The sequence below is a fragment of the Equus asinus genome, chromosome 9 (genome assembly GCF_041296235.1).
Source record: "Equus asinus isolate D_3611 breed Donkey chromosome 9, EquAss-T2T_v2, whole genome shotgun sequence".
Lineage (NCBI taxonomy): Eukaryota > Metazoa > Chordata > Mammalia > Perissodactyla > Equidae > Equus > Equus asinus.
This window is the reverse complement of record NC_091798.1, coordinates 35815850-35837502: the sequence shown is the minus strand read 5'-3', so window position 1 is coordinate 35837502 and position 21653 is coordinate 35815850. Positions and strand designations below refer to the sequence as shown.

Below are 21653 nucleotides of genomic sequence, written 5' to 3'. Positions count from 1 at the left end.
GAGATAAAGGTGCAACTTCCCTCCACATTAGCATTTTTCCTTAGGCTAGGAACTGATTGCTGCACTCACCTTTGACCACCCAGCTCACCTGTGACCACTCAGCTGGAGACAACAGACTGCCACCCTGCTGCGTTCACTGAGACAGAAGACCTACCTGCTGTTTCCATCAATCGCTGTGCTGACAGAGCAGTCTCGCGACTATTGTAAAAGGGACATTTCAATCCTATGTGAAACATCCTCTCTGGGGGTATATAACCAGTCCGTGCACCCCACTTCTTTGGTGCCCTTTCTTCCTTTGGGAAGAAAAGCCCCGGGTTATAATCCTCAGATTTAAGCTCAGAATAAACTCACCCAAATTTTCATTTATAGATTGGATTATTTTCGTTGACACATACAACCTAGTGCTGAACAACTCGCATCCATAGTAGTCCTGTAAAAGGGAAGGGAGTGTTATTTACACAACAGTTTAGTATACCTGGGTTTAGTAGTGCCAGCTCTGTGCCCAGCACTGTTCCAAGGGCTGGGAAACAGCAGTGAACAAGGTCCCTGACCTCAAGGAGCACACATTCTAGTCGGGGGAGACAGGCAACAAACAGATGAACGGGATCCCTGACTTTAAAGTGCTGTGAAGAAAAATAATGCAGAGTAAGGGAGACCATGTTGCATGGAGAGAACTGTGCTTTTTAATTTAACGTCGTTAGGGAAAGTCTCCCTGGTAAGGTGACTTTTGGGCAGAGATTTGAAGGAAGTAAGGAAACAAGCCATGCAGATGACAGAGGGAAGAGGTTACCAGGTCAAGGAAACAGCAAATGCAAAGACCCTGAGGTGCGACTATAGCAGCGTTTTCAGGGATTTATGAAGTGGGCACAGTGTTTAGAACAGAATCAACATGAGACAGGGGTGAGAGGAAGCCAGAGAGACAGAAGGAAAGGTGGCAGGAGGGGAGAAAAGAGAGAAGAGAGGAGTGGGATCATGATGTAAGGACTCCTGAGCGGGACAAAAGCAGCCTGTTGATACAGATCGCACGCTTAGATCTTCTCTCATCTTGCTATTCCGATTAGACCAAATAACAATCACCTTTCTTACCAGACCATGCTAAAGTTCAAAAATTTTATTTCTAAAATTTATATATTGGATGGAGAAAACGTGACATCCTTCACGTTGATGACCTTTGCAGCCTGTTACAGAGGGCTGTATCTGCATCCATTGTCCGCTGGTCTGTTTGTTGGGCAGACGTGGTTATAACTCAGATAGTCGGGAGTGGAAACATCAAAAGACAGCCATCATCCTGTGCTGGCCAAACAGTATCCTCTTGCCTCGCAGAGCCTGTAGGAGACTGGGACAAGGACAGCAAATTTGAAAATTGCCATCTGAGTTCATTTTCAATTCTATTTGGGTGATGGGTCCTTGACTCACTTTTCTTAATTGAAATTTTTATTGGAATAGTTGTAGATTGATATGTAGTTCTAAGAAATAGTGGAGAGAGTCCCCCTGTATACTTTGCCCATTTGGGAAGACTATAGTATAATATCACAACCAGGATATTGACATTGACAAAATCCACTGATCTTGTTCACATTTCCCTATTTTTACTTCTAATTCTGTGTGTGTGAATTAAGTTTTATTCAATGTTATCACACGTGTAGGCTAAGGTGTCCACCACTATAATCAAGATATGGAACAGTTCCAACACTGCAAGGATCCCCTTTTATAACCACTTCTCTCCCTATACTTCCCTAACCCTAAACCCTTTACTCACTAATGTGTCCTCCATTTCTAAAATTTTGCCTTTTCAAAATTGTTGTATAAATGAAACCATACACTATGTGACCTTTAGGGGTTGTTTTTTTTTTTTCTCTTTTTTTTCACTTGGCCTAATTTCCTGGAAATTGATCCAAGCTGTTGTAAGTATAAATAGTTCAGTCCTTTTTATTGCTGAGTAATATTCCATGCTATGGACGTACCATAGTTTGCTTAATCATTCTTCTGTGGAAGGATACATCAGCTGATTCCAGTTTGGGGCTGTTATGAACAAAGCTACATTCGAATTTACTTTTTGTTTTTGTTTCTCTGGAATAAATGGAGAAAGATGCAATTGCTAGAACCTATGATAGTGCATGCTTAGTTTTAGAAGAACCTAACAACCTGTTTTCCACAGTGGCTGCACCATCTTACATTCCCACCAGCAATGTGGGAGTGATCCATTTTCACCGAATTCTTGCCAGCTTTTGGTGTTGTCACTATGTTTCTACTTTAGCCATTCTGATAGGAGTGCGATGCTATCTTGTTGTTTGAATTTGCATCTCCCTGATGGCTAATGATGTTGAGCATCTTTTCATGTGCTTATTTGCCATCTGTATGTCCTCTTCAGTGAAATACCCATAGATTCCTTATCCCCATCTTCTGATTGTAATGTTTTTGTTGTTGTTACTTGTTGTTGGATATTCTTTTGTTTTGTTGTTTTTTGTTTGTTATTTTACTGTTGAAGTTTCCCAGATTAGGAGGGAAGCCTTTCTGTTCTGCCCACCGCCTACAATTTGTCTAACCATATACCCACTGAAGAATGCTGGGTGGTATTGAGGTTTTAAACATTGTGAATATAGCTGCTACAACTAATTGTGTAAAAGTTTCTGCATGAAAGTAAGTTTTCATTTCTCTGGGATATATATCCAAGAATGCAACAGCTAGGTTATATGGTAAGTTCATTTTGAGTTTTGAAAGGAACTCTTAAACTATTTTCCAGAGTGGCATTACCATTTCACACTCTCACCAGCAGTGGGCGAGTTTTCAGTCTCTCTGTATCCTTCCTGGCATTTGGTATTATCACTATTTTATTTTAGCCTTTCTGATAGGTGTGCATTAATATATCACTGTGGTTTTAATTTGCATTTGTCAAATGGCTAATGATGTTGAACATCCTTTCATGTGTTTATTTGCTATCTGTATATCCTCTTCAGCTAAATGTCTCTTCCTGTATTTTGCCTATTTTCTGATGGGATTTTTTTAGTGCCAAGTTTTGAGAGTTCTTTATAGAGCCTAGATAACAGAACTTTGTAGGCTATGTGATTTACAAATATTTTCTCCTAGTCTGTAATTTGTCTTTGTGTTTTTTTTAACAAGGTCTTTCACAGAGCAAAAGATTTTAATTCTGATGAGGTTCAATTTTTCAATTATTTTCTTTCATGGTTTAGGCTTTTGGTGTCAAGTCTAAGAACTCTTCATCTAGTCTTAGGTACAGAAGATTCTCTCCTATGGTTTGTTCTGGAAGTTTCATAGTTTCATGTTTTACGTTTAAGTTTATGATCTATTTTGAGTTAACGTAAAGTTCTGTATAAGGTGTGATGTTTAGGTCAAAGTTTAGTATTGTTTTGGGGATTTTTTTGCCTATGGGTATCCATTTGTTCCTGCATCACTTATCGAAAAGGTTCTCTCTCCTCCACTGAACTGCTTCTGCTAATTTGCTGATTTATCACCATTCTTCATCTGCCACTATAGGCCATATAGCTATTTGATGATCTGGCTACAAATCCAAACATCCTGGCCCACTGATGAAGTTTTGTATGTAAATAGATCCTCTCTTGTTTGAACTGAGGGTAGTGTAGGGTAGCTGAGGAGAGAGTTGGAAAAAAACAGTCAGCAGCCCCTTTCTCTTTGGCAGAGTTGGCAAAGTGTCTTCCATCGCCCTAGGCAGAACTTGACTGACTGAGTCCAATTAGTGTTCAGCTCAATGAATAGTTATTTTCCTTGATCCTTGTCTCTGCTTATAATGTTCAAAGGGATTTAACCCTAGTCTCTCACTGGATTTCTTTCTGTCTCAATCTAACTACATTATGGTCAGATTCATGGTATTAGGCTAAGGTATTCAGAATATTTGTCTTTTTGTGGCTATGTTTAGTCATCATTTTATTTCATATGCTTATGGATGGGACAAGTGGTCTAAGTTTTGTTTGCCTCTTCATGTATTCTCTTTAGCCCTGATCCATGATGTGTGCGTGTGCGTGTGTGTGCGTGTGTGTGTGTGTGTGAGAGAGAGAGAGAGAGAGAGGGAGGGAGGGAGGTAAGGTGGGCCTGTATTAGACTTTCTTTTGCGTAGCTTTGTAGTATAGTAATACATGATAATATAGTAAGATTGTGAAGTGGCTAATGTGCAAAATCTAGAAAGGGTAATCTGCAACCATCTCTCATCTGAAAGAGCTTGGATGACAATAGTGGGAACAGTGGGAATGTTTAGAGTATTTCAGAGCTGGTTTTTTTTGACCTTTAGAGAAAAAGAGCACTTGGGTGAGTCAGTAAAGAGGTAGGGACAAATGGCAAACACATGCTAGAGTCTGAGTTTTAGAGGTTTTAAGACATAGCATTTGAAATACCTGTGAAATTCAAGGATATTTCCAATAAGAGAATTTATTCCTTAAACAGAGCTTTCGGCTCTAGTCAGGGTATGAATGTGCCCTTACTTACCTTTTTGGTTGGGGAGAGGGGAAGACTGTAATTTTCCTTTTGCCTGTTCTTAGAGCTCTACCCCAGGAGCTGGAAGGGTGTTATGGTGATGTGGCCCGAGGAGACAGAGTGACCACTGAACTCAGCAGACGAGTTCTGCCCCACCGCAGCTTGCCTGTGTCATGGACTTTTGCTTCAGCTAGATTCTCTCCCGCAGCTGTTCCCTTTCTTTAACTCAGCGAGGCTTCTGTACACCAACTTCATGCTACTGTCATAGCGCTTATTATATAGGTGCTTATTATATTCTCTTATATATATTATTCTGTTATAGTTATTTTATATTTTTCAGCTCACCATTGGACTTTGGATTCCTTCAGGAGGAAATTTGTGTTACACATTAGCTTTCTATCCATAGTGCTTGTCAAAGGTCTTGACTCAATAGATGCTTTGGAATGAATGCATCCAATGCATATTGTTTGCTCCAGTGCCTTTCCTAACAATTCCAGCTCATGGAGAATGTTGACTGCTTTGAATTCTTACAAGAGTTGTTGTCCATACCGTGCATTCTAACTTCTTTTTTGGCACCCCCATATCTTACTCTACAGTGAGTTGTATTTATCGTCACCTGTGGGGGCAGATGGCCTCCACCCAAATTTGTTTGGATGCTGAGTTTGCTTGATAGTTGTATATTTGCAGTGTTACATTCTGATGTAGGTGGGGCACACGATCTGAGACATCTCCTTTCCTTGCTCTCTCAAGCCATTTTAGACTTGCTAGTGAGGACTTCCCTCCTCTACCCAGAGGCTAGGATTATGTAAATAACTTTTTCTTACCCTTTTATGTGGGTGTGGCATCATGTCTTGACATGGGAACCATGTCTTTGGATAGCGCCCCCTCTGCCTTTGCAGATGACCACAGCAGTTACTTATTTTTGTGTTTGAGTCTTCTTTTATTATTACACTATCATTTCATTGGACACTGGATCCATCCTGTCTTGACAGATAAGAATAGCTACCTTTGACTGAATATCTACCATGTGCCCCCTTCTTGTAATATGACATAGGGAAAGTTTTAAAGTAGTAATATGTTGATTTCTTCCCACCTCCCCCCAGCTCTCTGAATCTCCTCATTTGTACCCTGAGGTATTTTCTGGCCCGGACAGTAAACAGTTAATGTGACTGAGTGCTCCTCCAGCAAGTCAGAAGCTAAAACTGCAAATGCAAATGTGCAACTAGCGAACAAGCAAGCAAAACTCATCAGGTTAAGCAAGTGACAGATTTAAGTTTAAGGAGACGAAGATGAAGAGGAAGAAGAATCATAGGAGAGGAGAGGGTGAAATTTTGAAACTTCACCTCTCTGGAGCAACGGTTGCCCCTGTAGGGGGAATTGGAGGAAGGTGTGTTTGCACCAGGCTGTCCTTCTTGTTGGCATCCATCAGGGTCCCACTGTCACCACTGGCCAAACGATTACCTGATGGATTATCCAAGGTTCTGTTGATGATTGCCTTTGACCCTAAGCTGTTTTCAGCCCCTTATCTGACACATCCCTTTGGACAATCTCCTTTCTAATAGCCCAGAAGATTCATAAATGTTTCTGCTCCCCAACTGGGATCTCAGACTCCTTGAAGAGTAATGGAGACAAGAAAGGAAAGTCTCACTCTGACCTGAGTGGAAACAGACCAAGACATGGATAGACCCTTATAAGAAATTACTTCTTATAGTCACAAAAATCCTGCAAAGTGACTGTGTTAGCCTCGGTTTTCAGACGAAATAATTACAATAAGTGTATCTTATTCTTAAATTCTAATTACTTCTTTCATACTGCAGAGGTTTTACTTTTTCTCTTTCTCTTTCCCTCTTTTTCTCCCTCCATTTTATTTTCACCTTTTTCCTTTCATTTTTCCTTTCTTCCCATCTTCCTTCCTCTCTACCTGCCTGTCAGCTACCTTTCTCCACTGCTTTCTGCCTGTTTTTCAATCTTTCCCTCTTTTGTCATGTATTGATCATTGGTCATGCTGTACGTCCTCTGCAGAATACTAGAGATTCCAAAACAAATAAGACACAGGAGCTGTCCTCAAGGGTCTTCGAAGTTTATGGTAAACCTCACTGTGCTTTAGAAAAAACAGAATTTTCTTAATTGTGGTTTGGAGGGTTGCAGAGTCTCTGCGACTGACCCATTATCCTCTTCAGCATCTTCAAGAAGCAGGAGGTGGAATAGAGTGGGGACAGAGTATTTTACAGCCAGAGTAGGGCATCAGCTCTTCTTCAGAGCTGCCTGATAGTCATAAGCTAAATTCACTTTTACGGACACTGATCACCAGGAAGGGTGAAGTAGCTAATGGTGCCTTCAAGCCCATTCCCTACAGGAATCTTTTCTCGGGTCAAGGATCAGTGTTGGGAAATTCCTGATAATATATTTTACCCATGGCAGATAGAAAAAAACCTGTCAATGAACTTCTAAGCCCCAGGCTGTTCAATCAGAAAACCATCATAAGAAACCCTTACAAATTAGGGCCTGAAGAAGTTCTTTGACCTTCTTAAGAAATGTCATTTTCTATATTTTTTCTACCATTTTCACACAGGCTGTGGCTGCTTTGGACAATCAATTCAACAACAGCCACCGTGCCCCCATGCCAGTAAAAGCATAGGCTTTTTAGTTCTAAGAAATATGCTCCATTCAATTCTTCTTAGGTTTCAAAGTCTATCTATAAGAAACCATTCCTTCATTAAGAACAGAAGTCGCGTTGGCCCCAGGTGCCATTAATAGGATGTGAAAGCTGTAAAGTAATCTACTCACAAATCCTCTAAACCCAAACATTAATCCCTTTTGCTAACAACTAAATAAAGCAGTGTCTTTAACATATTAAAGCATTTTTTACATATGCACAATTAACTGATTAAGCTACGAAATATGCAATTATCCAGTTGAGGAAGAGGGGAAAATTAAGATTAGACATGTTTTTTTCCTAGAAAGAGTAATTAAATTGTTAAATCAAGGAGACATGAGTGATATTTAAATCAAAGAAGCAAAGAGATAGGAAATGCTTTACCACAACTATAGGAACAGAGAAAGGAAAGAAATAAGTTGATATGACTGGGATTGAAAAGAGGAGGGAAAGAAGATAGGAGGGAGGATGGGAGAGGCTTATTTGAATATACCAAGGAATGCAGTTGGAGCACTCAATAGGATGTATTTATCTCCCAAAGATTTTTTTCTTGACAATATAATAATATGTTAAATAAACCATCCTCCCGGATGAAATCCTGGGAGAGGATGCTATGGAGTACAGTTGTTTTAAGACAAATAATGAAAGATAATAATTGATCCTGCATGCCTGCTTTTTGTTTCCTTTTGGGTAATAAGCAAAGTAAAAAAGTGTTCCCTGCAGCAGCTGTATTTTTCCCAAGGAAGTACTCATGATGACTTGAATCTCACCTTATAGGAGATGATGGATAATGTCCATGGGGATTGTCTTCCAAAAATCTTCAGCCTACTCTCTTTCTCTTCTCTCTATGCATTCATTCAGGCAACATGCATCAAACACCTGCTGTGTGTCAAGCGCCATTCTTGGCCCTGGTGATAGATGCAGTGGCCAAGAAGATCAGTGTTTTCTCTGCTCCCAATGGAGTCCCACCTTTCTCCCTATGTGAATGATTTATTTCCCCTCTCTCCTAATTTCTAATAAGACTTGGTTTAAGGTTTTAAGGTTTTAAGACCTGTTTCGATACTACAGAAACACATAAATGAAGCATTTGATGTTATACTTGCCTTGAGGATTTTGTCAAAACCTCTTTTTAACAGCCACCTGTGATTTTAAACACCTGTGCTGTTTAGCAACTGGGAAGAATTCTCTGATACTTGAAACTTATATTCATTTATAACCTTGGAAGGTTTAGATTTGGGACTCTGAGTGTTTTGTTTATTTTGTATTTTTCTAGCTAGGAAGCCATCCTTCTTTTACTCTTGGTACACCTGAGACTTGTCACAGATTATCTAACAGGACATGTGCTTTCAGAGACATTCCAAATGATTCCGGGCTCGATTCCCAGAGAACTTAGTGGAAACCAAGGCTTTACCGGAAAATAGGTCAATAGCTCTGAGCCCCTTTGACTGACGTGGGAAGACCAAGGCAGCAATAACCTGAGGCAGAGTCCTCCAGAAAGATGGAGGTCAGGAAAGGAAATGTCTTCATTGATCCCAAATATTGGGAAAGTCATTGATTCACTTTGCAGATTTGGAAACCAAGGGGAGGATAAAATTGTATCTAATTGTTATTTGGTACCAGAGAAGATGTGCTAATAAAGATCCCAGTGCAAAATGGAGGAGACATTGATAGGCTCTAGATTACTGATGAAACTCTCTCCTTCAAATTTGGGTGGGTCACCTTATATAATATTGGTAGATCTCAAATGTCAGAGTTCCTGGGTCTTTCATTGGGTGACCTGAAAAAATTCTGCAGAATTAGATTGTGTCATTTAATCTATCTAAAATCATAGATTTTGTATTTAACGTTAATATTAAGCACTATATCAGATCACGGGAAGGATGATCCATTTAGGGAGGGTCCTTCTGTGATGGTTGCTGGGTTTACCGTTGCAAGGGGAGTATTGCTTCATTGATCCTGATGTCAAATTATTCCATTATTCTCCTAACACATCTTGGAAATAGAATTTTGAAGCCTCTCTCCTTACCCTCTACAATACCAGCATCTATTCAACAGACTGGTTTGACTTCCTTTTTATACTGACCCAAGTTATAACTCCTAGGTGATAGGTGAAAAGGCAACATTAATTTTGCATGTTGTTACAGTTGCTATGATTTTTATGATGTGATATTTGCATATGCTTGTAAATTTAAATATTGTATTACTAGATTTAGCACTGGCCAAACATGCGAGTTAAATGCAGACGAGACAGAAATACTCAGCTCTGCATTTTAATGTCTTTGATGGTGACCCTAATCTCCTGTCTCCTAATCTCTGCATTCCCTCCATGGATAAAGTATGTCAGCATATGTTGGAGTGGGAAACAGTTCCAGGGCCACCAATGAGTCCTTCCTAACATGTGGCTGTCACTCAGTGAGTCAAGGAGCAAAATTGGGAGTTCTGCTACATCTATTTCCACTATGTGTTCTAGGATCATAGGAAGAAACAACATGAATCAGTTGTCCCACTGGACCCACTGTGACATGGTCTTGGGTCAAGAATTCATCTATAACCCGACCTCCATCAGGACTGGTAGATCATGGTAGGGTTTTCGGTCTCAGGGGATCAACTTCTAATAACTCCTATAAAATCTGGTAGATGTCCACAGATTCCTTTAAGGAAGCCTTGGATGAATATTTATAGTACACACCGATGGCCACTTGTTGAGGCTGTCCTCAGAAGGAGAGGATAGTCCTCCATGGTAAAGAATCTGGATTTATAACTACCTTAGCTGAACACTGTGTAAGAGGTCATGATCAACCCCAAACAAAGATTTGAATTAGATTTCTCACCACACCACCAATACCTAGAATTTTGTTACTCATATATGTCAAGTAGGACTTAAAAAGCTACCTATCTACTCAATTCCTAGTGATCCAATAGCCCATTAACCATTGCTATCTTATCCCTGTCAAAACCCTCTAATTACCACTCTGTTCCCCCTGTAGTTTATAACAGTAATTACTCCCTCTTCCCTCTTCTACTCCGGGATCTCATATTTCCATTGAGCTCAGAAAAGCAACTTCTTTTGCAACAGCTCCAGTCATCTCTAGCCTAGGAGGACAGCCAACATATCGTTTCCAAAGGATGCCAGTGCCCTTCATGGATGCATTTTTAAGATTTTGGTGAAAGATGTGTCTTCAGGGTTCTCCTGGAGTTGTGGTAGTTAGGCTATGGCTTAACAGGTTACACATATGAGGTCTGTTCCACCATTCCTATCTCCTTGAAACTTGTAACTCCTTCTCCTATACATATGTCAGGGAAGTTCTGACACGTCAACTTCATTGGCCTTAGGTCACTCCTGAATCCAAGTTTAATTAGCCAACCAAGCAGACTGTTAATTCCATTCCCAGTGAGGTGAGCGTACCCAAATCAATAAATTTGGCCTAAGTGCAGATTTATATTTTGGCATCTTTGGTCTAACACCATTAGTGTCCACTCTCATGCCTGCTACTCCACCATAGTCCTCTTCCCATAAATTGGCAATGTCCTGCAGCTCTTTTGGCATATATGTTATTTCTTCCCAGATTGGGCCTTGAATTCTCTGCCTTGGATAGGCTGGGTTTTACTTTTATGGTTTTTGTATTCAGGATACCTGCCTCTGTCAGGGAGATTTAAGGACACAAAGTACTCAGCCTCATCTGTAATCTGCCCAAATGTAGCCCTCCACGTTCAGGGTCTCACCCCTTCTCCCTCAGAGCCATTTCATAAAAGATCCAGTGGAGTTGAGCATTTAACTGGTATCCCAACTCAGCATTACATACAATTAGGCCCTCGGTTCCGTCACAGAGAAATCAGCTCTCTGACTACAGGAGAAAAAGCACTACTGCAAAGTTGCCATCAAGGCTTTCAGATTTTCAACTTGAGTTATGAGCTGGGCAGTTAAAGACTCCAATTTATCTTTTCTCTGGGGTCTGTTAGCTCTCAAGGGCTGTCAGAAACAACTAACTAACCCCCAAAACATTCTGATCAATATTGTCACTATAGAAACTCAGTGCCACAGCCACTGAATTTCCCAATCTCTTGCCTTCAATTTGCACTTCATGCCAGGCCATCTTCAATAATAACTCAAATAATTATAATGCCACTGCATTGCGTGGAATGCTGGCGTTCCATTTACCTCCTACAAGGAACATATCTGAGCCCTCCTCAAATATATGAGCAGCCTTGTCTCAGAATTCCATCAGGAGGGTTCATTTCCTCAGGCCCTTCCTATTGTATCAGCTGTGGTCTCGGTCTTGGCAGGAAGCAAATGAGACATTCATATGAGTTAAAGAAATTTTAATATAGTGACTATTTACAAAGCTGCGATCACAATTAAGAGAAGATAACAAGGGATGGTGAAGCACCCTAGCTATTGCTAGCACAGTTGTTTGTTACCAGCTTTAAGCCTGAAGGGGCGAAGGAAGGAAATCGTTAGCAGATTCCAGTGAGAGTAGCTGCTTTAGAGGAGAGGATCATTTAACTGGAACATGGTTTGAGTAGAGTAGCAGGCAAGCCACTGAGACTTAATAGGAAGGGATCCAGAGGAATAAATACCCTTATTTCACTTGTTCCCATCTTCTCTTCCTCTATTCTTCCCATTGGCCACATCCAGCTGGAAGTTAGATACAAGGCAGCCTATGGATCTTTTCCACAGCCTCCATCTCCCAGGGCTGAGAGCAGGATGGGCAAGCACAGAGAGTGATTGTGAGGGAGCAATAGAAGACAGCTGCTACAGAGAGCGACTGTAATATTCCCATTTTACAGACAAGGAGACTAGGGTTCCAGGCGTGAGTCACTTGCCCAAAGTCGTTCAGCTCACTGGCTAGGATCTCAACAACGGACCCATTCCAGTCATTCTTAACTGCCATGGAAACTGCTTCAAGTAGCAGTTGCTTGATGTTTTATTCTACAAAGAACTTTCTTCCTAAATAGTCTGTTTTGTTTATCACTAAAAATGCTCCTGAGGTAGGAATTATTATTATTTCATTTTACCAAGTTGAAAGCTGGGGTCTGGAGAGTTTAAACTCTGTTCCTAAACCTCACACCGGGTAGGTCATGGAGAATCTAGACTGTAGGTCTGCTGGACTCCCAATACCACACACAAGGCACCACGTCAGCAGATCAGGGCTTGCTTCTTTACCCTTGTTTTCTTTTCTTTTCTCTTTTTTTTGGCAAGCCTTTTTTAATTTTTATTTAATTAATTATTTTTGAGGAAGATTAGCCCTGAGCTAACTACTGCCAATCCTTCTCTTTTTGCTGAGGAAGCCTGGCCCTGAGCTGACATCCATGCCCATTTTCCTCTACTTTACACGTGGAACGCCCACCACAGCATGGCTTTTGTCAAGCGGTGCCGTGTCTGCACCCGAATCCGAACCGTTGAACTCCGGGCCCCTGAGAAGCAGAACATGCGAACTTAATCGCTGCACCACCGGGCCAGCCCCACCCCTTTTATTTTTAACATGGAGTATTTGTAGATCTAGCCACAAACACTTTTTTGCCATCTGTTTTCCAAAGGCTAACTTTTGACAAAATTGTAAAACGAGCTCTTTCTCTTCCCACAATCCTTTGCACACTCCTGGCCACCTTGATGTCCATCCCACCCCTGAGCTTTGACATCTCTAGGCACTTAGCAGTGGTCTGCCCCTGCTCACAGAACAGGAATATAAAAACAGGGAGTTCACTTTTTGTTTCATTGGGACAAATGTTTCAGCATCAGCTCAGGGGTTTTAGATTTACTGGACTATAAATAACAGTGATTAGAAAACACAATAAAATTATCTTTCAACGGCTTAGGGCTTAACATTGTATCAGCAGTAAAAAAAAAATAATTAGCAAAAAACTGGGACAAATATTGCTGGAGTGTTCACCGAACCTATGTAAAGAATCATTAAAATGATACTATTCTCTGACATTATTATCATTTTATTTTCCATTACTTTTCTCCTGGGAATTATGCTACCAGAATGATTTTTCCCTGTTATGATATTCTGACAATCTTATGTAAAAGTAGTAAAGAAATTATTTGACCTTTTTATGAGGCAGATGCAAGTTTTCATCATGTTAAATTAGAGGATTTCTTACTTGCAGGTCTATTTTCTATTGATTTTAAGTCAGTCCTATCACTTTCTTTGCTGTCACATTATGCAAAGAATGAGTTTTCTTTTAGAGTGTCAGATAAAAATCTGTACTTCAGTAACTGAGAAAATTCTGCACGTTGCTTTGCCTTTCTATTAATTTCTATACCCTGGATATAATGTTCAAGTAGGGATAAAAATAAAGTTCTGAAAAATGTGTTTTAATTAGAGGATTATAAGTAACTTCACAGGTTAACTTTTCCCACTGTTGGATGTAATAATGCATTTAGCATGTGCTTATTGATTACTCACTATGTGCTAGCATTGTAACACGTGCTGGGGGCAGAGGCTAGGGTAGCTGGAGCAAGATGTATGAAGTGGAAAGTTTCAGGAAATGTGTTCTGAGAGGTAGCCATGGTCTAGGTCATGTGGGCTCTTGGTAGGGAAGATCCCAGGGCAATGGTGTTTTTCTTCTCTCAGTGGAGGTGAAATGAGGAAGGTTGGATGCAAAGCTAGTGCAGAGTTGGGAACAAAGCTGAAAGCAATTGCATGTTCTTTCACTGCCATTTAAACTTTGAAATACCACTTCCGTTGACTTCAAGCCATGACCTGTAGCCAGTCAGGGCCAATGTCCCTACTCACATCCTAATGTCTCAACTGGTGAGTCCTCAGAGGCATGGGACCTTCCCTCAGCTAGACTTTTCGAAGCATCCATTTCCTGATTTGCAAAATGAGAGCAATAATTCCTTCCTCATGAGAATGTCATGAGCATTCTGTGAGGCAGTTTATTTAAAATGCTCGTCTCAAAGCCTTGCGCATATTAAGGGCTTAATAAATATTTGCCATTGGAATGATTATATAATGGGTCTAAGGTTGTTTTTTGTTTTTTTTTCTTAAGCATGGCTCAGGGCTATTTGGAAAATGACGTACACAGTCATTTGACATACAGACATCTGGGGTCATTTTCTGAGAAGAGATAATCAGCCACAGTGATGATGGTAATTTAAGTAGAAAATTTCCCTTTTGAGTAATATTCTTGATCTTATTCCAAGGTATTCTTCAAATGTGTCTTTTCTTCGATCCCCAAACATTAAATTATACTGCATTAGCTAATGAAGTGAATAACGCTACTCATGGGCTTGACATTTTCTGACCAGTTGAAAAAATTAACCCGCTGACTATAAACAGCCAGGAAATTGGTGACCTTTCAACCATTAGCATTATTACGAAGCATAAAAAAGGTAAAGGAAAAATGATTTATGCCTTGAAAATGTATTGTAGAGTCATTTGTGCCCATAAGCACAAGACTGAATTTTTGAGAAGCCAGTTTTCCCAGCTGCTGTGTAAGCCCAGAAAGCAAAATATAGATTAACACCATGCTATCTTGGAAACGCATGGATTTTTTTTTTTAACAGTCTAGCTGTCTTTTTTTTTTTTTAACAGCTTTATTGAGGTATAATTGATATACAAGAAATATGCAAATATTTAACATGTACAATTTAATGAGTTTGGACATGTGCAAACGCTCATGATACCATTACCATAATCAAGGCAATAGACATACCCATCACCTCTCAGAGTTTCCGTATGTCCCTTTTGTGTACTTGTGTATGTGGTAAAAGCACTTAACCTGAGATCTACTCTCTCAACAAATTTTGAAGTGCTCAGTACCATACCATTAACTATAGGCACTATGTTGTATAGCAGATCTCTAGAACTAATTCATCTAGCAAAACTGAAATTTATACCCACTAAATAACTCCATATATCTCCTACCTCTCAGGCCCTGACAACCACTATTGTATTCTCTGCTTCTGTGAGTTTTACTATTTTAGATTCCTCATATAAGTGGAATCACTGGGTATTTGTCTTTCTGTGATTGTCCTATTTCACTTAGCATTGTGTCCTCCAGCTTCATCCATATTGTTGCATTTGGCAGGATTTCCTTCTTTTTTAAGGCTAAATAATATTACAAGTATGCATATATCACATTTTCTTTATTCATTCATCTGTCAATGGACACTTGGGTTACTTCTGTATCTTGGCTCTTGTGAATTGTGCTGCAGTGAATATGAGGGTGCAGGTATCTCTGATGTCAACGTGCTTTAATGTTGCAGCTTGGTGCTGTGGACATCATGTGCTTATATGGATATGCTATTATTATTAGCCCTATTTTTCAGATGAGGAAACTAAGCCTTGGAAGAACCCCATTGAAGTGTAAGTTTCCTATGTTCTGCCTTTGAGGATCATTGTGTGATATTGTGAGTGTGGACTCCAATCTACATTGGTCTGTGCTTTTGTCACACAGTCATAGAAAGTGGTACTGTGTGGTCTAAATAGCAGTGATAGGACAAACATGCACCTTCAGCATTGTGCTTGTCCTCCCTCTCACCTCCAACTACTTCAATGTTTAGCAAATGAGAAAAACAGGACACCATGAACCAGAGTTCCTTCCACGTCATAGGCAGGTAGGAGTACTGGCCTTCTCTGGTCTCCTCTCACTCCCTTTGCTCCCCATCCGTAACCATGCTCCAGACACACAGGCCTTTCTGTGCCTTAATATTATTTCCACCTCAAGGATATTTCACTTTCTCCTTTCTCCTGGCTCATTTTCCTCAGAACTTTACCTTACTGTGTCTTTCTTGCATCCAAGTCTTAAGATAGCTCAAGTCTTACCTCTGTTGAGAGGTCTTTCCTGATACTCCTCTCCTGCAGTCTTCAGCTCTGTTCGCTCCCTATCATTTTGCGTATTCTGGATTCCAATTTTCACATTTATTTTTGTATTTATGAATTGTCTATATCACCCCCTGGAATATACAATCAATAAGGCAAGAACTCCCCCATCGTGTTCAATAATGAATCCCCAGTGCAGTACACATAGTAGGTGCTCAGTAAACCCTGTTGAATGTACAGGTGAATATCACAGTAGGCAGAAATATCATGGGAGCAGGTTCTTCTAATACTTCCATGTAAAATGCAGTTTTCTAGCATATCAATTGCATCTCTATTCAAGAATCAGTGCCTGAACGTGGGAATTATTAAAAGAGCAAAAGTGGAGACAGACTTTGTTCATTTACCAGAGACTGTGAGACACTCTAAGGGAAGATGAGTTCCTGGCATAATGGGACCGCAAATAAAGTTGACTTGGAATCACTGGGAATGTGACCCACAAGTTTAGCGTAACAATGTTATGGGGACTCCTAAGAAGCACCACGTTAAATCTCATGGCAGAGCTCATTTCTTTTCTTCTTTTACATAGTAGTTCCAGAGTATCAAAAGAGGAAAAGAATTCTGATACTATAAAATACCCTGAGAAATAAAAAAAAATAGTATGACAATAGAGAGCACAATGTAAATAATGTCTACAGGTGAAGAAGTGCACTCTCAGACCATAGGGGTCGTCCATTTCTTTAACATATACACACACACATATACATATGCACACACACACACACACACACACACATTTTCTCTCTCACTATTCTCATGCCTTAGCTTTCCTTATATATAGCAAATATCTCACCCAATAAAAAGTGAGATATTTTTCTCCTGACCATAGGAGGCTTATGTGAGTTAGCGACAGAAGGCCCTGATGTCCACTTAAGGATACAAGCTTGGAGCATGATGGAGCAGTGGGTGGGAAAGTGACTTTCTAACATGTTCTGTGACTATAAGTGTAATCATAGTTGACATAGGTTTCATAGGATCTTACCATATGCTAAGCACAGTTCTCAGTCCTTTTTCACATTATCTCATTTAATTTTCAAAACCTTCTTCTTAATTGCATACTGTTTAAATACCCCCTTTGAGGTTGAGAAAAATGAAATTTAGAGCAGTTAAGTAATGTGTTCGATATCCCTCAGGCAGTGAGTGGTAGGGCCCAGATGATGCTGAGACGTGCTCGACTCCAGTGTTCATAATGTCAAGGTGTGCCTCCAATGCCCTGGGTGCAGGGTACCAATCATGATGCTATTGTCATAGCACCTCTAAAGCATTTATTATGTACCTGGAGCTGTTCAAGTTCTCCACATGTTTTAACTCATTTAATCATAGCATTAACCTCTAAGGGAAGTGCTATTATTATTCCCATTTATAAATGGAAAAAATCAAGACCCAGAGTGGTTCAATAGCTTGACCAAGCCCTCTCTGGTGAAGGCTTTGAACACCAGAATTCATGCTCTTAAGCAATATGCAATACACTTTGATGATATAGGCTATGGTGTTTTTCTATCTCTTGATTCCAAAGTCTCATGACCATTGATTTAGGAAAGAAAAAAACTTTCATGATCTGAACTCCATTGGTGGTACATGTTGTTAGCTGGAACCAAGCTCTAGGGCTCACAAGGTGAAAAAGTTAAGGATCTTTCCAGATGAAAGCCCTGGAGTCCAAACTGATCTGATGCCTGAGGTTGTAAGACACAGCCATTTGGCGCAAAGATCCCTCTAGGAAAGTCCAAAGTTTGGACCTCGTTTCCTATGGGAGCGTTTGGATGAGAGGGCCTATCTGTTAGCATTAGCTGTTAATGTTTACTTGTCCATTTCCTATCTCCCCTCTCTGGCATGGAAACTTCATCAAAGAGGGGACCTTTTCTGGCTTGTTTAGTTTTGCATGCATAGTTCTTAACCCAGAGCCTGGAAAATAGTAAGCATATAATAGATATTTGTCAAAAAAAAAAAAAAAAACTTTGTACAGAAATTCCAGGAGGGAGTGGTAAAGTGGAAATAGCGTGGACATTTTGGAGTCAGACATAACTATAGTTCATGCCCTTATTCTTCCATTTTATAGTAATGTGACTGGGGCCAGGTCACATTAGGGAGCCAAACAAGTTTTGTCTTAGCTCCCTATTTTACATTAATACAACCGTGGGCAACACACATAAGCTTTCAGAGTTTCAATTTTCACACGTGGGAAAAGGGAAACAAACATTCCTACCTCAAGAGGTTATGATTGAGATGAGTTCATGAATGTAAAGTACTTAGTAAAAGGTCTTGTTAAGGATAAATATTAGATCCCTTCTCGTTCCTTCCTCATCCTTCGTCCTTGATTGTTTTTAGTGGCCACTGTAATATTAACACTTCCCAAAAACATCAAAGGAGTCTTGATTTCTTCACTCAAGAATACTTAGCTTTTCTGTTAACAATAAATTCACGTCTATGTGGTAAATATCCTGCTTTAGTATATGCAATGATAGGCAAAGATATTTACATTATTTCAGTGCGTAAAAGAGTTATAGCACAGGATGCAGAGTGTGATTTCACATATGTAAAAAAGGTATATATTTCTGTGGAAAAATTCTAGAAATAAATACACAATATGTTAAAAGTGGTACACAAAATTCCACTAGGGGTAGGATTTTGGATTCTCTTCTTTCATTTTTGCAAGTTTATCCTATTTTTTGCGTCTTTCACAATGAGCATGGTATTGTATACGCAAACATTGTGCCTCACATTATATGGCTTGGCTAGTACAAAGCAGAGTGGGAAAGTCTCCTCACATATGGTTGTGACTTTATTTTTTAACTAAATTCAGAGAGAAAATGAGGAAGATCTCATAGGAGTGGAAACAGAAATAATTTCCTTTATGCCTCCACATGTCTTTTTCTAAAAGGACTAGAGAAGAGGAAGCTGGAAATTCTGCCCAAAAGTGGCATGTGAAGACCTAACCGAGATTTTTTCTCCCCTACACCTACTGAATTAAGGAAGAAAATGAATGTCCCTTTATTACTGATGCCGGTGTCCAGCAGAGCGTAACACGATCTGATAAATGATGCCCATTTTCAATGTGGGATGTAGCCACCTCTAGCTCTCACTTAGTTCAGATATTCCGACCCTGTGTGATAGATATGCTCCTAGAAAGATTGATAGAAGTCCACTTTCTACAAATTGAATTGTCAAGGGAGCTTGGTATGGAAATTAATTCTGTTGAGAATCTGTATAAGACATAATTAGTCCTGCTTCTTCGTTCCAATTTCTCTCAATTTACTTTTTACTTTTCTTTTGAGCTCTTTCAATGAAATAGGATAAACATATTTGGGTATTATTAACCATGGTATATCAGCATTTTTACTGATTTCCTGGTATTCCCTTGGGTGGGTATCTCAAAATTTATTTAACCAATCTCTAATTGCTCAAGGTTTAGATTGTTTCTGATATTTGTTATTATTTACAGCATTTTACATTGTTGCAGTTATAGATTTGAATACATCCATAGGCTATAGGTTTCCGAAGAATATATGTTTCTGAGACTTTAGTTACCTAATGTCAAATAGTTTTGCAGAATTTTTACACAGCTTCCACCAGCAGCAGAGGAAAGTTTGCATTTCTTCTGCTGACTAACTTCGGCTGTTATTATTATTAAAACATGTGAGTTTGATAGCTGAAAGTGGTCTCTCACATTGGAAGAATCTTCATTTCTTTGCTTGATAGTGTGGTTAAAAACTTTTCCCTCAAAGGTTTGTATGCCATTGCTGTGCCTTTCGATTCTTGTAGTGGATCACAGCACAAACTTGGGAAGCAAAATTGTTTGGGTTTGAATTTGTAGTATTCTATTTATTAGCTGAGTAACCTGGGGAGGTTACTTAACCTCTCTGTGTCTCATAAAATGGCGATAATAATGGTATCTACTCCAGAAGATTGATGTAGGGATTAAATATGTTAACATATATAGTATTCTGGGAACAAGGCTTAGAAAATAGAAAGTATCCAATCAATATTAACTTTTCTTATTCTTCTGTGAGCTACCTATTTGGTTTCCTTCCCTGGGCACCACTCTTTAAGAGCACCATTGATGAACTGTAGAGAATACAGAGGAGAGTGTCCAGGATGACTTGAGGTATAGAAAATGTTCCATGAGGAGCAAATAAAAGCTGGTGGTAGTGTTTTGACTACTGAAGACTTGGAGCAATGTAGGAGTATGAGAGATGTTCTTAGATGTATAAAGAGGTTTGTGCAAAAGAGGGAATAAATAATCTCCAGATAACGCCACAGGGTGAAGCTAGGACAAATGTATGTGATAAGAAAAAGATTTTGGAAGAATTTTCTAATAACGTGAGTGTGGTGGACATCTTTTTTTCCTGCCCAGTACCCATTTTTCCTCCTTCTGGGCCCAATAGCACCCTGATTTGTCTTTGAGACCAGTTTCCCCCAACTCTGGGTGGTCTGGGTAGGATAAACTCTCCCCTCACCTATCTTCAAGGTGGGCACTTCACGAAGGCCTAATTACATGATTTTATCCCCCTTGACATTGTTAGTGAGGCAGGAATGGAAACATCACATAGATCAGTCCAATGAGATCCAAGTCCTGAATTTTGCTGAAGCTTTGCATCTGAGGTAGGCGCGGTATAAGACTGGAGCTATTAACAACCATCCTGCCAACCTGCAAAAAGAACCCTCTGGAGAGGGAACCCAATATAGAGAAAGCCCTGTGTTACTGTTTGAGCCCCTGAATCCAGCTTTGCTTGAATGTCACACTTGGAATTCCCACTTATTTCAGTGGTCTGAGTTGGATTTCTATCTCTTGAAACTTGAGGGATCCTGTCTGAGTCAGGGATAACCGAGTTCTTTGCCACTTCAGGTGCTCAAACTGAGAATGGTTGAGACCACTCTTTGCGGGTATTGTTGGTAGTGACTCATGCTTTAGAGAAGGTATTAAACTAGACCTCTAAGCATACTTCCTATATTAAAAATCTGTAAAGGCCTTTTTCATTATTCTGGAGTCTACTCAGTTAAATGCAGGTTGTTTAATGGTTTACCCTGATTTATGTTTGAAAGTATGTCAGTCAGCCTGAAAATCCTAGTTGTTTTAGCCAAGATGGGTGTGCTGACTATCTTCCATTTCCTCTCAGGATACACCCTCTGCCCTTTTCCACCTTGTTCTGTGCCTTGGAATGGCTGACCTGTGTAGATTCCATCAGTAGGTTCTCTTTCCCCCTGGCCTATGCCGAGAACTGGTAGGAGATTGGAGGACTGAATAAGAATGTGGTGCTGGTATTTATTTCCCTGGGTCCATCCCTGTGACAGTACCATGGCTTGACTGCTTCATGCTTTCAGGTGACCATTTCCACACAGCTCCCTCTATCTCCAGCTTCTGCAAGTATTCCTTTACCTTGCACTTTCGTCTTAGGAATGGTAATTATGCAATACCTGGTTCTTTCCCAATACCCTGCCTACACATATGACTCTCCTTAGATTACCCAATTTGTGCACCATCTGTTTCTTACCAGGATCCTAAATGATACAGAGATATGTATTTTCACACACTCTGGCTGGTTATCTAAGGCTGTAGTGTTCAAAGACTCAGCTGTTGGGTTCTGGTCCAAGAAATCGAACCACATACAAAGCAATATTGCAGAACCAATAGCCTTGGAAAAAGACATTTAGAATTCAGGTTGAAGTGGTTGATAACCCAATCAAGTACATCGTAGTAAAACTAACTAACCAAACCAGTAAGTAAT

The 21653-nt window shown here is 39.9% G+C and overlaps 1 long non-coding RNA gene across 1 annotated transcript in view; it reads right to left on the bottom strand.

Moving 5' to 3' along the window:
* Nucleotides 1-904: 904 nt before the first annotated feature.
* The window catches only part of LOC139046156 (uncharacterized), a 323446-nt gene continuing 302697 nt past the window's right edge, over nucleotides 905-21653 (bottom strand). The window contains exon 5 of the long non-coding RNA XR_011505789.1: nucleotides 905-1336. This is a non-coding gene — a long non-coding RNA (uncharacterized lncRNA). The remainder of the gene's footprint in view (nucleotides 1337-21653) is intronic.